Below are 6,820 nucleotides of genomic sequence, written 5' to 3'. Positions count from 1 at the left end.
AATGGATGCTATGAAAGACAAATTTAAGCTTTAAACATCCTGATACATTTCTAGAACAAATATTTAATTTTATTGAAAGATGAGTATATTAGAGTTTTTCAGATATATTTTAAACTGGTATTTGCATGTTTCATGTCACTAAGAAGAGTGAATAGAAATACTAAGAACAAAATTTGTTTCCTTTTTTTCATTCTCCTTTGCCATTTTTTTTTTTTTGCCATTTTTTAAATGTAGCTTACAAATTTCAAACTACCAACAACAGAGTCAAATGGATCACTCAGATGTTTTGGTTTGGTATTTTTATTCACCATATAAAAATGAGATGTGTATTTCAGTATAAGATAAACATGAGATGATGTAAAATACTCTTGACTCTATTAAAGTTGGTTATCGGAGGGCCTCCCCGGTGGCTCAGCGGTTGAGCGCTGGGTTGCGAAGCTGCCCGTGGCCTCTGTGGCACCGGTTTGATCCCCGGCTGCTCCCCAGCCCCCGGAGGAGGGTCCCACATGGCGCGCAGACCTCTCCTGCCGCCCGCTGCTCCCCTCAGCAGTGTACCTCGGTCCTTCTGCCTGCTCTGCTCCCCGCTCTGGCTCTGGTGAATTCGCTCACCCTCCCGCGCTTCTGCCTTTACCCATTGCTTGTATAAATAAATAAATCTTAAAAAATAAATAAAGTCTCCTCTATGCCCGCTAAGCCTCTCCATTTAAAAAAATAAATAAATTAAAAAAAAATAAAGTTGGTTATCGGAAATTTCTTCCTTACTAGAGGAGGAAGCAGTCGAATATCAGGAGACTTGCTACTAAATCGGCTACAGAGGCAGTGATCCTGCACAGATGTAAAATATAAGAGCAGAACTACAAGATTCTTAACAAAAAAAGGATTTTGGACAGAATTTATTGGCAGAGTCTTTAAGTATTTAGGCGATGAAGGTAAAAGAGAAAATGAAAAGACCAGTGATAATTCCTTTCGCTCAAGGGATGGTGGAAATTTTAAGTTTTATAAGAAAGAATAAGGATAAATTTGACTGTATTATTTTTTCAGATTCAGTTTCATTTTCCATGGACTGGGTTTTGGAAGCTACCAGTTTTCATGATGTATTTGATCAAGTATTTACAAATCTAGCAGCTTTTGATAGCAGCGGTCATCTCACTGTGGAAAACCCACCATGCTCATTAATGTGTGCCCCAAGAAATCTTGGCAAAAATACAATTTGATAGATTTTATACATGAACAATTACAACAGGGAGTGAACTTATATACAAATTGTATATATATAGGTGATGGTGGAAATGATGTCTATCCAGTAAACTTCTTAAAGAAAATGTTGCCCTGCCACAGAAAGGATACACTTTGCAGAAAATTCTTACCAGAATGTCTCAAAATTCTGAGCCTACCCAGTCTTCTGTTGTAATTTGGTCTTTAGCTGTTGAAATAATTTCGCATTTCCTATTTCTAATAATATGACAAATAAATAAAAAAAATTGAGTATTCTGGCCAACTATAAATATTTTCCAACACTTTAATCATGCATCATTATATCCACATTCAAAAACTATGAAACTTCTTACATGTCTTGAAAATGTTGCAGTGTTTTTAAATCTGATATTAATATAGCTATACTAGCTTTCTTCAGATTTATAATTGTTTCAGATGTCTTTTTCCATCACTTTACTTTCTATAATTTCATGCACTTACATGTACCTGTACCAAACTGTCTATATTTGCATTATTCCTAATAAGTCAGTCTCTGTTAACTGGCTTGTTTATTCTATTTTCGTTTATTTTAATTACTGGTACACTTAGATGTATTTATGTCACACTAATGTGTATTTCCATTTATTCCATAAATTTGTTTCCTTTTTATCTTTAGTACTTTTTTTGGGGGGGGGCAAGAAAATGTGTTCTCAATGTGTATATATATATTTTAGTTGTAACAGTTTCTGATTTTGCCTTCTTGTGTTGTTTCTTTAGATGTGTCTCTAACCCACAATGCTCTGCTCTAGAGAGCAGTGATTTTTTGCATGGGATTAGTCAATGTGTGATCTGTGATACATGATTTTCTTGTTTGATCCGTAGAAACTTTGGTGCTCATTTGATACCTTATACCGCTTATTCATTCCTTTTTTAAAAAATAGTATTTTTTGCAAGGTAATGTTGGTTTACAGCACCGTATATGATTTAGGGATATAGGTTCACATCTCTTTAGATATATATTTAAAAAGAACTACACATTTAGGAGGGTTCTGTATCTTCCCCCATTTCAAATAATCCTGGTAAATTTAACCCAAACAAAGCCAGTAAGATCTAATCACCTAAGAATGACTATTATAGGAGGGAAGCAATTAGATCTAATTCCAGAGTTGTATCTAAAATATGGGGAAAATAGCCATAAACTCCTCTCTAAAACTTCCCTGAAAGGATATAAGTTTGTGTCTGTCCATTAATTTCTGGTATTTTAAGTCCAAGAGTTGCCTGTCCATGAGCTTCTGCTATATTAACTCCAAGAGTTGCCCTGGTTCTATACTTCACTAAGAAAAATCATTCAAAAAGGAAGGCAAGGGGCCTCCCCGGTGGCGCAGCGGTTGAGCGCTGGGTTGCGAGGCTGCCCGCGGCCCCTGCGGCGCCGGTTCGATCCCCGGCTGCTCCCCGGCCACCGGAGGAGGGTCCCACATGGCGTGCAGACTTCTCCTGCCGCCCGCTGCTCCCCTCAGCAGTGTACTTCAGTCCTTCTGCCTGCTCTGCTCCCCACTCTGGCTCTGGTGAATTCTCTCACCCTCCCGCGCTTCTGACTGTACCCAGTGCATGTATAAACAAAACAAACAAACAAGCAGACAAATAAATAAATGGAACATGCCTCTATTAAAAAAAAAAAAAAAAAGGAAGGCAAAAAATATTTCTTTTTCAGAAATCAAAGAGCTTCCCAGACCTGTGCAACCAAAAAATGATAGGGAATCCTTCAAGCAGAAAAATGACACCATATAGAAATTCACAGATTTTTAATTGTACATTGCAATAGCACCCCATTTCCAAATATCAAAATCTGTATCACCATTGTATTTGCTGGTCAGTTGGTTGCTTTAGAGTTTATAGTTTGTCTTTAATTTACTACAGTCTGTATTCAAGTGATATTAAATCACTTTATATATAGGAATCTTGAAATAATATGCTTTCATTTGTTCCTTTTCATACTTTGTGCTATTGTTTTCATATATTTTACTGCATGATATAAACTATCCTTTGCATTATTCTTAGTTTTGTTGTAAATAGTAAACTTTCAAAGAAATTTAAGTAACAAGAAAAAATCTTTGTATTTATCTACATAATTAGCAATTCTGGTGTTCTTTAATTTGTGCTTTTTGTTAGAGGGATAGAGAATTTGAGGTTGACTTTTTTTTTCTTCACATAATGCCATTCAGTCAATATTATTTCATTGTAACAAGTGAGAAAAATACAATCCTGGCCTATATTGAATGAATTGATTTTTTTGAGGACCTGGTTTTATTATATATCATTTCTTTAAAAATCTATCAGAGACACAAGTGCGAAATTACTGTACTTTAAAGATGTTGCTCATTTGTCGTCTGGCTTGCGTTGTTTTTGACACAAAGTCTGCTGTCTTATTCTTGTATATGATCTACTTTTCTATTCTGTCTGCATTTAAGATTTTTCTCCTTTTGATGATGATGTGTTCTGAGTAGTTTTCCTTACATTGTTGTGGATTTCTGCATATATATAATTCAGTTTCATCAAAATTGAAAATGATTTGGCCATTATGTCCCAACCTCTTCTCTCTATCATGAACTCCAGTTACAAACATTATTAATCTACCTGAAGTTGTTCCATAGTCATTGATAACCTCTTCATTATTTTTCAGTCTTTTCATTGCTTTGATATTTTCTGTTGTCAATATATATTAGGTTTTTCTAAATAGGAAACATCTCAACAATCATCTACAAAATTATTTTGGGACATTGGCAATTCTTATAATTTCAGTTATTATGCATATTTTCCATATTTTCTAAGAAAATATTATACTTGCATTTCACTTGTGAGAAATTTGCCACTATACTGAATTTGATATATGTGGGGAGTTGTGGTCTGAAACAGGAAATAAGCACCTAGTGTCTCAGTAGGTCTCTATTATTAAGCTTATCAAAAACTGTTAATATTCTAATTGTTAATTTTTCTCCATTGTGTGAGATAATCTGGTACTAGAAAGTAGTTCAAAAATAGTTCAGAACATGTGACTAATTCTACTGCATTTGTTTTGAAATGCAAACTTGTTCCAAGATAGTAAAAAATGTAAGCATTCATGAATTTTTCATTTGCTTATTCAGTCATCTCTAAAATGTACTAGGTGAAGGCAGAAAATAGCTTCTCTACAAGCTACTCAGTTTACCATGTGTCTGCCACACCAGTCCATATCTGGTATTACAACTTTTTATCCTATTTCAGATAACCCTTTTGCAACATATTTAATGCTCATTACTATAAAAAAGCTGACTGTCTTTTTCCGATAAATATATTTATCATAATCGTATATATTGGTCATTTAACTGTATAAAACTGGACAAGTGATTTTATTAAGCTTTTTTTTAATGTATCCTTGACATTGTTTTTGCATGCTACACTCCTAATTCCATCTTCCCTGTGTATACTGTAATTTTTATTGCATAATTTATCATAGTGGTGATTTTCAGAAAAGCATATGCCTTGTTTTAGCAGAACAGGCTATAATTTGTCAGGGGAACTTAATTCTTTTGACATGTATTAACTTAGATATAACTAACATTCACCTAAGCATTATAAACATTCCAGTCATATCATTAATTTTGTATTGCTTCTATTCAGATAATTTTCCTTGAAACGTAACAATGACTTGCAAAGTAGTATTATTCATAAATTTCTCTATAATTTATTGTCACCCTAATTAACTGTTTCTGGCTTATGTAAAATTATACAGAAAACAAAACCTCCATCTGCTCGTACAAAGAAAACAATAAAAACAGAGCGGAAAAAAGACAGAGTAAAACCAGAGGATTCAAAAGGGTAAGAAATAACGATACATGTTAATATTTTTCTTGTTAATTTATATTTTTATTTTGTACAATTTGCGGTCATATGAACATAACATATTAAAAGATTTCTAAAAAAACATAATATTAGTAGACATGGTTGTACAAGCAGTACCAGGATATGATTATGGGAGAAGAGTGAGAAGGGAAGAATAAAGAACTAAAACAGGGGGCCTCCCTGGTGGTGCAGGCGGTGAGTGCTGCACTGTGAAGCTGTCCGCAGCCTGTACAGTGTGAGTTTGATTCCCAGCTGGCCAGGGAGCTACTCAAATGGCGTGGCAGACCTCTCCTGTTTCACCCGCTGCTCCCCTCAGCAGTGTATTTCAGTCAGTCTGCCTGTTCTGTTCCCTGCTCTGTCTCTGGTGAATCCTCTCACCCTCCTGCACATCTGGCCTGTACCCAGGTTATTTTATGCTTGAATAAAAATAAATCTTCAAAAAAAAAAAAGAACTAAAACAGGTTAGAGAAGAAGAAGAGTCAAAAGATATTCAGGACTAGGTAAAGAGAATGAAATCTGTAAATAATTTTTGGGGAAAATGATTTACATTATTTTCTTGATGGTTTGGCTAATCATGTAATTGTTATGTTAACTCTCTAATCTGGCTTGTCCTTTGTTAACTATACTTTTTGATTGTACTTCTTTTATAAAAACAATTATCTACTTCATATGTATGGGTTATTGTAAAGTGACTTTATTAAGTAGGTGAATATTTTATTTAATAACAAAATAATTTTTACATACATTTTGAATTTGCTTGGTTAAATCCTAATATAAATATTTAGTTTAAAAAAAACTATGAATTCTTTTTTTATATGAATTCTATCTTTATAGTTTTTCACAAATTCTAAAAAGAAATTCATCAGACAATTGACTTAGATGTTTCACTTAGAGAAGAATAAATGAATAGAAAAGAAAAAATGACTAATGTCTTGAAAAATCTTGCCCCATCTCATTTTTTCTTATTTAAATCATCCTAATGAGAAGTTAGTTTGATAATGTTATTCAGTTATTTATAATTTAACCTATATGGATTTCATGGTATTAAAAATAAGAACTTCTTTTTTTTTTTAAGATTTATTTACTTTTATACAAGAACCAGGGTACAGGCCAAATGCACAGGAGGGTGAGAGGATTCACCAGAGACAGAGTGGGGAACAGAACAGGTAGACTGACGAAGTACACTGCTGAGGGGAGCAGCAGGCAAGGCAGGAGAGGTCTGTTTTGCCATGTGGGATTCTCGCAGGCCGGGATCGAACCCACGCTGCAGAGGTTGCATACAACTTCACAGTGCAGCGTTCAATCGCCTGCACCACCAGGGAGGCCCCGAAAATTTTTATTTCTTTAAAATAGTTTCAGTACTCCTCAAGAGGGCAATGAGGTCATTCAATTTAAAATATATTTTAAAACATTTTTAATTACAGGAAGAAGCTACTGGCCAAAGAGTCAAAAGCAAAAGATTTGAGTCAAATCCAGGTAATACATGATCTCTCTGTGTACCTACATTTGCATCGTAAGCTCTAGTAATTATTTGCATAGACATTAGTATGTATGTGAATATGGGGGGGGATGTATTCTGTTATACTTCTGACGATTGGTACTATTTTTGTTTGTTTATTTTTATTTAATGTGTAATTACCATGATTGGGTACAAAATGAAAATTCTGTATTTAGATAGCACCTCAAATTGCATTTTAGTTCTTTTAGCTCTTTCTAGGCTGTTTTCAGCCTTTCCAATGCATATGTA

At 34.3% G+C, this 6,820-nt stretch overlaps 1 pseudogene across 1 annotated transcript; it reads left to right on the top strand.

Moving 5' to 3' along the window:
* Nucleotides 1-79: 79 nt before the first annotated feature.
* On the top strand, nucleotides 80-1,464 carry LOC311184136 (pyridoxal phosphate phosphatase PHOSPHO2-like; annotated as a pseudogene). Its single transcript has 2 exons — nucleotides 80-83; nucleotides 879-1,464. The product of its transcript is annotated as a pyridoxal phosphate phosphatase PHOSPHO2-like (transcript).
* Nucleotides 1,465-6,820: the final 5,356 nt, after the last annotated feature.

This window comes from Talpa europaea (genome assembly GCF_964194135.1).
Source record: "Talpa europaea genome assembly, chromosome: 14".
NCBI classification, from domain to species: domain Eukaryota; kingdom Metazoa; phylum Chordata; class Mammalia; order Eulipotyphla; family Talpidae; genus Talpa; species Talpa europaea.
The sequence above is the reverse complement of the archived record's forward strand: the minus strand, read 5'-3'. Positions and strand labels throughout refer to the sequence as shown.